The sequence below is a fragment of the Cupressus sempervirens genome, chromosome 5, assembly GCF_028749045.1.
Source record: "Cupressus sempervirens isolate cs-2001-9-10 chromosome 5, ASM2874904v1, whole genome shotgun sequence".
Classification (NCBI taxonomy): Eukaryota; Viridiplantae; Streptophyta; class Pinopsida; order Cupressales; family Cupressaceae; genus Cupressus; species Cupressus sempervirens.
In genome coordinates, this window is record NC_143122.1 from 880,386,683 (window position 1) to 880,397,152 (window position 10,470).

Sequence of the window (10,470 nt, forward strand, 5' to 3'; positions counted from 1 at the left end):
TTCCTAGAGCTACTTGTGTTTCTAGCACGGGAACTATGCAGACATCGTTGTTGATTGACAATGATGAATCGATGCCTTTAAAATATCCTAAGCTTCTAGATACTTTAAATAATTATTTTTTATATTGTAATGTGCATTTACCTATTCATAAGAAGCTTTGGATTGATTATCCCATGACATTTCTTGTAGGAAACGATACATTTTATAGGAAGCTTTATGACTTCACACTGCAAATATTTGGGCCCACCATACGTACAAGGTGGAACATCATAAGTGAACTAATTTTATCCCACTATTTTTTTCATATCATTAATTCGTGCAACATTTTTCTTTTCATTTGAGTCTTTTCTTTTACTAGCTATATCTAACAATTTTGTGTTTTTTCTTAAAAGGTGGAACTTTCAAGATAAAAAATTAAAAGATCAGCTCATCAAAGATTTAGAGCATGAGTTTGGTAATAATATTTTTGATCATAAGAAAATGTTACAAAAAGCTTGCAAACATCTTAAGGTTGTGAGGGACTCATGTAGAAAGAGTCTCATCCTAAACCTAAAGTACGAGCATCCTCCTTTTATTATAGTGAGGGAATGGAATGAGTTCATTTTGGATGCAAAGGAGAAAGGGGATGATCGAAGAGAAATTACACCAACAAGTGTGAGAAGGTATGCAATAGTATTAACTACTAGTAAATTAATGTAATAATGCACTAATTAGTACTAATCTTTATATCTATATCATCTAACATATTTCAAACTTTTCATAGGTTGCGGGACACATCAAAGGCAACAAAGGCTAGGCTAGAAAAGGTTGGGCAACACAAACTTGGCTTTGGGGGATATTCTAAAATCAAAGCATGAGTTGTAAGTAGCAGTAAATGAATTGCAGAGAAAAAGTATTTATAAAATGCAAATAATTTTGTTAATTAATGAAAAAATATAGGGCGGTGATTTTAATCTGGAGGCCATGGAAGAACACAAAAGAATTTCCTTCAAGCAAGGCTATGGAGTTGTGACTGAATGCCTACATCAAGCTTTCATTGCCCCAATCGAACAATCTCCTACATCATGTGTACAGGTAAATATGCCAAAAAATATATTAGAAATTGAATACTTGAGCAACAATCTATTTGATAATAATGTGCATGACATTGCAATGCAGCCTATTAAGTGTGACACAGATCATACGCCGCATCATGAAGCCCCTGATGTGCATCATACTGTCCATGGAGGTTCTCATTTGCTATTTAAAACTAATTATGTAATTATTAATACAATTTAACATCTTTAATTGAACTTGGTGTAACCTTTTGTGTATATTTTAGAGGATATAGAATCATGTTGTTCTAAATGAGTGCTCAAGGATGTTCAAACTGATTAGTAGGTAGCTCATGTTGCACATTCAGGTAAAGAAAATGTATGTTTTGTTCTTTTAAATCATTTTTTTGATTTACAATTATTTTACTTAAATAAAAACTCATAATTCACTAATATAAAATGGTGTGATTTAACTCATGAAGTACTTATTATTGCAACGAACCCCCCTTTGGTGCAATGGCCTCATGATGTTCCTGAATAGATGAGGAGGAGACATGCATTAGAACCAGTAGAGGAGGGGGATGACGAGGACATTGATATTCCTCTTAGAAATTTCATGCAAAAAAAAAAAATAGCAAGAAAGCCAAAAAGAAATGATTGTTGTGTGTTAATGAGTTTTATGCATTAATGACTTATTCATGAATGTTGGGTGTTAATTAATATTGTGTTAATGAATTATTCATGAATGACTTACTCTTGAATGTTGCATGTTAATGAATTATTCATGAATGTTGCATGTTAATGAATTATATGTGTTAATGAATGTTATCATGTGATTATAATGATTGAATGTTATATTTCAAAAATGGATGAATGAATGAATGTTATTAAATGTTAATGGGGAATTTAGAGTGATGTTGGGGGTAGGGGGAGGGGCCAAATGAGCTTCCACCTTCACGTGGTTGGCCTTGTTTAGTAAAGAATATTAAACTATTCTCGAAACCAAGTGAAGCTCAAACTTTAAAGATAAGCTTATAGTTAATAGTGATAACCAATTAGCAAATCCAAATGAATTTCTTCGTTACAGGTATCTTTTTAGTTTTTAAAGCACGATGTCATGTTTTAATATCGTGTGATTTTTTTTCTTAAGTAAAAGTATTCTTTTACTATAAGAACATAATTTATGACCATTTTAGTAACTATTCTAACATTGGTTTATGACAAATCCCATTTAGAAAAGATGGCAATAAGTGGTGCTATCTATTCCTTGGGAGATTGGATTGCATAAGTCTGTATCTCAAAATCATTTGCATGTGGTAGAAATGCATACTTTCAACCATTTCATTCTACATTTAAAAACATTGATGACACTCTAGACACAAAATAATGCTAAGTATGGAGATAAGTATTCATAAACAAGATGGTGAGAAAGATAAGTATTCTTAAACAAGGTGGTGAGAAAGTGAGTCGTACTCTCTAATCACATGTTTTCTACTTCTTCAAAGATTGGGTTTTTATATTCTTATGGTCTAATTGGTACTTTTTTGTGTTTGTAAAATGAAGAAAGTAGACATTAAGTCTTCAAGTAGCCAGTTCAAAATTGTGGGTGCAGTGCTATGTGTGTCTGGAGCCATGGCCATGAGCTTCCTACGTGGTCTTGCTATAAACCAGCTCTAGCCTTCATCAGACCCTCCCTTGGAAAAAATCAATTCCCTAACTTTCTAAATGAGGGGAATCTAGACAAAATAGTCACTAGATGCATTTACCTCTTAACAACTGTGACAATCATGTCATCTGCCATGATTGTACAAGTGGAAGCTAAGATCAATTATTATTATGTTTCATGATTAATTGAGTTGAGAGGCTCACAATTCACAAATATGTTGTAGACTCTTTCCTTGGTTCTATTGGATGTTGTCATCCTCGTTTCCTAGTTTTTAGTCCTTTCTTACTATAATAGAAACATTGGTCTCATTCATGAAGCTCTTTGCTTATATAGTAGTTGTAACTTTGAAGTTTGGGGTATCTAAGGAGAGACGGTTTAAAAATCACATACTAAGACTTGTTTTCTAAACTAAAAATATTAAATAGTCAAATTTTTTTTATTTTCCACGCTCAATTTTCATATTAATGTAAGATGTTTTAAAATGACCATCTAAGATCTATACAATATCTAATTGAAAAAACCCTACATGTTTGAAATGTGGTGCTCTTTCTAATACATTTGCTGTCAATGCATTCCAGGCAAAGGCTGGTCATGATAAATATTTTAAAGAAGCATTACAAGCTCTTAGGGGAAGCCAATGTGATGTGTCATATGAAGCAACTGAAATCCTGGTGCGTATCTTTGTCTGTTCTAGAAATATATATATATTTCATTCACCAGTATCAACTAGGTCAGCTTCCAATTTCAATTTAAGCTAAAATTTGAGTAAAACTTTGGAGCTAATTAGTTCCAATGAAGATGTTAAAATAAATAGTTGATTGCTACTGATATTAGGTTATCAATCTATTGAACATATTATACAAGAATATATAGAGAAGTTGGAAAATTTTCCCAAACCAAAATACTTGATTTGTTTCATGGAAACTGTGCTCCTGCTATCATTGTAAGCAATATACTTAATGATTTGTTGGTTCTCCATAATTTATGTACTCATCCATAGTTCCTTCCAATTATCTATTCATCATTTAAAACTTCATAATATGTACTGTACTTGATGAAATTTTGTTTGTTGAATCTTAATTATTTATCCAATCATCCTTTACAACTTAGCAATTGTATTTTCTGTATTAGGTTGGTGTTGGCCTAGTAGTATGCCAACAAATTGGTGGAATCAATGGTGTTAAATTTTATGCCAGTGCAATCTTTGAGGCTACTGGTGAGAAGCTACGTTAGGATATTAGATGTTTCTCTTTCATTTCCACTGATATAAATGTGTTCTTTTATGTTTTAGATGTAATATAATTGTTTTGATTAGATAAAATGGGATAGGGTTCAAACCTATACAATAAAGAAACAATAACATCATAAAAAGTAATATCAAGTCGAAACTACAGGCAAAAGGAATTCATAAGAGGTCAAAAGACTTTTGGACTTTAATGTAATATAACTAATTTGGACTTCATTGTAGGCTATTCTTCGGGTCAGACAACATCAGTTGCAATTGCTATAGTTTAGGTGCCAATAATGGTCAATTCTAGATAAGAATATCTTATTTAGTTCCTCTCAATGATCAAACACATTTGTCTTACTTATTAATTAGAAAGTGGTGCTTGGTAGGTGCCAATGACAGCAGTAGGTGAATTCTTGATGGACAAATCTGGTAGGAGACCACATCTAATGGTATGAGTTAGGACCTAAATATAGACTATTATAAGGACATTTACTGTGTATTAATTTGAACAATAATGAAGAAAAATTTCTTCAAATTACTGCAGGAGGAATAAGTATCAGTTGCCTTATTGTTGGATTGTCATTCTACATACTGGTAATTACACTTTCCTGTCATTATAACACTTTATGTCCACTAACTCAATTTAATGGGATTTAATTTCATTTACCTAATGCTCATGCAAAAGAAAGTAGCCATTTCTCTTGTTAAATCATCTAAGACTATAAAGGGAATGCCATTATTGTGTCAATGTGTTTAAAAATGGAAGTATTATTGACAAGCATATATTTTCTATTTGATAATTGGGTTCTAATGTTACTTTAGTCCACAAGTTGACCACCAATTTTTCAACATAATTACCAAGTACATAAATTACAAAAAATGATAATTAGATAGAACATCAAAATTATGATGTTTATTTTGAATTATTTTGGTCTACCTTGTTCTATAGGAACACTCTACACAATCTGTTTTACAGTTGATTAGGAGTAGGCTAGCTCTGATTGATCTATTGGTGAGTATTACATAATTAACTAGGCAACATTTTATTCAGATCTCAATAATTTAGTATCCATTTTTGATAAAAATTATTGTTTATAACATCTTATTGTATTTATGTTGTACAGGCCTATATTGCAACATTTTCATTAGGGGTTGGCAGAATTCCATGGGTTATAATGTCTGAGGTTAGTTCTCATTAGAAAAGTGAGTTGACTAGGTTAAGAAGAAAATGCAAAGATGAAGTCAATCTATCAGTAAACACTAATGAATCAAAACTTCCTACCTTATCATTTCTTTTGAGTTTAGTACCCAACTCTTTTGATTACCAGAGGCTAGACATTATTCTTGAGAAGAATGGACCTCATGATCATTACAAAGAGACTTTTCTTTAATGAGAAGACCCAATATCTTACGAATTAGTTCCTCTGTAAACCCTCATCCTCACCCACCTTGAAAATATCTAGAGAGCTTTTCTTCTAAATCATTGTTTCATTTAGACTCTCCAGTCTCTAAGGCATTTAATGTTTATATCCCACTTCAATCATTCTCAACAACTTGGTGTAATCCTTGGATCATTAGGAATGCTTGCCCCTGGCTACAGATGCATGTATTGTACCACTATAGAATCTCTCTATCAATAGTTGAGCTTTGAAACATGGGTTATAACTTAATCCCTAGGCCACATTAATTTTAAAAAAATCCTTAACTATGAAATAGATAAAGCAATTTAGTAAACCAATTAGTTTTGGAGGTTACAAGTGTTCTCCAAAAGTTTTACAACACTAATATAGATTGAAAAGACAATTCTGCAATGAAATTCTAGTAATTGAACTTTTGTCTTTAGGTCACATTAGACAAAACTAAACCCAACCTTCCAAATATTAAAAGCAATTATATCAATAATCAATGGTTTATTTACATTGATAATCAATTTATATGAATTTCATAATCTATAGATTTATCTGTGTTTGGTTTGATGCAGATATTTCCTATAAATATAAAGGGCAACACTGGCAGCTTGGTGTCTTTTGTTGCTTGGTTGGGTGATTGGCTTGTTACAGTTACTTTTAATTCTCTCTTGTCTTGGAGTCCAACAGGTTAGATCAATGAAATAATTCGCTCAGATTTTCCTATTATGATACCATCTCTCATTAGCTATAAGAGTGCTTGAATGGAGAAATGTTAGATGTGTTTTGATTTATTTTTGGGAGGTTTCTAGATTTCGTTCTTGCAATCTATCAGTATAGCTTTCTTCCTTTGTGATTTATTATTTTGATGCATCATAGAGTATGCTATCAAAATTTTGTGATTTATGTATCAAACTTTTCTTAACTAGCTCAGTATCTTCAATATAGATATTAATTCAAATATTTAAGTCTTTAATGTAGATCTATAGAGTATGACTGCTGAATTTATTTCGAATTTGAATGCTCTTGAAATTGTTTGCATATATTTTATCTATGTCAACATTTTCTATGATCCATTATCACCTTGCCTTTTCTAGATCATTGTTTCAATAATGCATTATAGAGTATGATCCATGTTCTTCAATCCATCGTTAGGATTATTATTATTCTTTTAATTCATTATATTGATGGGTGTTTGAACTCTTTGAAAATCTTTACCAAGAAAGTAAGACTGTCTAATTTGTTTTCAGATTCAGTTATTTTTATCATTTTTTCCTATCAATATTTTAGATCATGTTCTATGATCTACCATCACAACTTTCGTGTTCTCTAACTTCCTATCTTGATCATGATAGATAATGGAGTATGCACCATTGTCATAGTGTCTTGTTAATAACTCATAAATATTGATGCAAAAGAGATTTATGAAGTCATATCAAAATCTTTGAAATTCATTAAATTCTGAGAAAAATAGTGTACACTAAGTAAACTACTTATAAACTGAATCTTTATTCGCTTTGAATTTTCATTTTTTGAGTTGATTGTGTATTTTTGCAAACTCATAATTAGAAATCATAGCTTTATCTATCATCATAACTTTTCTCTTTTCTAGCTCATTATCTTGTTCAATCCATAATAAACTTGACCACACTCATATGAAAAAGTCTTAATTTGTATCTTAAATTGGAAAGCTTGTAGACTTGATCGCAGGTATCTCCGAAATTATATTTATGATCTAGCATGACTTTTTGTTTCTGTTCAAGCTCACTATACTAAATGATACATCATGGAAGTTCTCTTTTTCACTAATTCACTATCTAGATTATAGATTCTAAAATATGAATTGCAAAGTTGATGCAAAAATGTTATACATGGTCAAGGTGAACTGTCCTCATTAGATTCATTTTGTTTTGGTGTTTATTTTATAGGAAGAGTATTTGGGATCATTCAATATGATGACATTGTTCAATATGATGACATTCTAACTTGTGTCTTTTCAAAACTTGTTTAAACTAAGCAAGTAAAAATGAAGCTTAAAGGCCACCAAAAGAAAATTACAGGCTTGGCATTTTCACACACTTTGAATGTATTGTTATCTTATGGGGCCAATGCCCAGGTTTGTCTTCATTTTGTATATCCATTGCCATCTCATTTTGTACGTTTACATGTTTATAGATTCAAATTACTAAATGTTTGGCCAATGTTTTGGCAGCTCTATTTCTGAAGCATTGATAGATGGGAGAAGCTAAAGTCAATTTTTTTACAAGTGCAGATAGGAAGATCATCACCATCAGTTGGGGATACAAGAGTACAGTTCCATAATGATCAAGTTCACTTGTTGGTTGTTCACGAGAGCCAGCTTGCTATTTATGATGCTTCTAAGTTTGACCATTTGCATTATGTAAGTCTTTGTTAGAAATTTAGAATTCAAATTTAGTAAGTGATAATGATATAAGCTACCTTCTCTATATGAGTGTAAACTGATGTCACATTTGTTTGTACTGTAGTGGACACCTCATGATTCTCTATCTGCTCCCATTTCAAGTGTGGTATATTCATGTGACAACCTTCTCATAGTTGCCAGCTAATGTGATGGTTTCATTGGAGTATTTGATGCAGAGAGCTTGAGGCTATGTTGTCATATTGCACCTTCTGCATATTTAGCTTCAGGCATGAATAGGTAAGTTGACCCAGGGAGGCAAAAGTTATGTTATGTATGGATAAATGGATCCCCAAGTATTTTATGATTTAACTCAAAATGGATCCTTTGATTATTCATGCAGTGTCTATCCTTTAGTAATTGCATCACATCCATTTGACTCAAATCAGTTTGCTCTTGGAATGATTGACGAAGGAGTTTATGTCATTGAGCCTTCAGAATCAGTAAGAAAGTGGGCTATGGGACCTCCTCCAGATAATGGTACCATTGGATCAAATCCAACATTAAGCAATCAAGGTTTAGAACTAGCTCACAGGTAATTCATCATATTAGAACATGGAAAATGGTGCCTTGTACTACCTTTTTATATTTATCACTTACCTATCTGCAACTCCACAATCGATATTGATGATAGTCTCTTGCCCTCACTATGCTCCTTTCGATATATCAGTCTTGTAACTTGTATATATATCTTCAAGGGCATGGTGCTTCTTTGCACAAAAGTTTGAGCTTTTAGAGACAATCATTCACTTATGAACATTCCATCAAAGATGATGTATACTGAGGATATGACTTTTCTAGCCATTAAGTGGAAGTTTCACATTTTTTGAACATTCAAATAACTTTACTTTTATTGATGCAATTGAACTACGAGTGTCTTTTGTGTTCTTGACAAATGGTAAGCTTTCAAATTTTGTGAAGCCATTACAGATGCAAATGAACTACAACTAGTGAGGTGTCAATTTTAAGGCAATTTTTGTTTCTATAGTATAGTTCAATTGCTAGAAATAGGCTCAATGATTGATTGCATTTTAATATTATGTCCTAGATTCTCTTGCTAATGAATTGATCAAAAAGCAGCCAAATAAGGGGTTATAGTTATATATGTGCTCTTATGATGATGTGATTGGGATTGTAAGTTTTTTTGTCATGTTTATCTATTTGAAAAAAGAGATTAGTTAGTGTTATTGGCTTTCATTCTTGATAAATAATTCTTTCCTAATTTTATTTTTTCTTGTAGTCTTCACAAGCAATGATGTCTCAAGAACCAAAATTTAGATGGGCTATGCCAATTATTACAAAGCACTTTTCTCTCATAGGAGCCCTTTAAAATGCACAAAATTTGATTTTAAAGCATAACTGCTCAGTGGAGACTCAGGATATCGTGCATATTTCTTCCTCCTTCCCATTGTTTTGTATGAAATAAATCATGTGATATGAATGAAACAATGATGTGGAGGTAGAAATGTGCACGATACCTTGAGTCTCATGCACTAAGCAATTATCCTTTAGAATCCAATTTTGTGTAGTTTAGAAGGCTCCTATGAGAGAAAAGCTTTTGCAATAATTGGCATAGCCCATCTAAATTTCTACCAAGTGTCGGTCTCAATTTTGACCAACATGTCTTCCCTTTTTCGTCGAATTTTTGGTACTACCATAGAAAATAAAGGGGTCTTGGTCACAATTTCGACGACGGTTGAAAGGATCTTGGTCATAATTTCGACGGCAGTTGGTCTTTTTTGCCATCGAATGTTTGGCTTTATCGTCAAAAAAGTCAAGGGGTGTACATCAAAATTTTGACCAACGATGGATGCAAATGAGGAAATAAGAGTTCAAGCTGGACTAAGGAAATCGACAAAACTCATGTTGGTAAGTTGACCTTTTTGAAGTCAAAATTTTGATGCATAATTACTGTGACAAAAAATTGACTAAAAAAGATCGAGGACAGGTTTAGTCATCTATTCGACCAACTCTAGTCACAATTTCAACCTTTTCTTGTCAAAATTTAGGGCTAAATTTACTAGTGTACTAGTAGTGAGATACCTAATGTCTTAGGACCTTTTATTGAGGGTGAAAAGGATACAATGCAACCAAGTTCAACTGGTGAACTCACAATGACTAAGGAGTAGAAGCAAAGTGCCAAGGGAACACATGCAATAGTTTAAAGACCCTATCTAGAGCTCCAAAGAAGAACTATACAAGTATCTATGCCAAGCTCCAACACTCCAAGAAAAAGGATTAAAAGGAAGAAAGTCTAGTCCCCTTGTTCATTTCAAGCTATGGCTATTATGCTTGATGAAGACATTGATATACCAGATTGAGACAAGGAAACCTTGGTTGAAGAACAAATGAAAATTTTGAGTGAATTATTTATGAGGAAGGAAAAACAAGTTGAGTTAATGAGAGAGAATGAACATAAGAAAGCACAAAAATATGAGCTATATGATTTCAAAGATATATTTGTTGATTCTTTTGTTATTGATAATTTGGATGGGAATGCTCCCATTGTTGAGCAATCAATTAAAACTGTCGAGAAAATAAATGACCCTGACATAGATGCAAATGAAAAATTGATGCAATGGTGAGAGAAAAGTTTGAAAATGAGGTAATGGGAAAGGTTGTAGCGTAGATTGGTGTAAGATAGGTTGAGTTGTCTAAACTTGTGACCAATTTGGAACAAGTTTCAAATAATG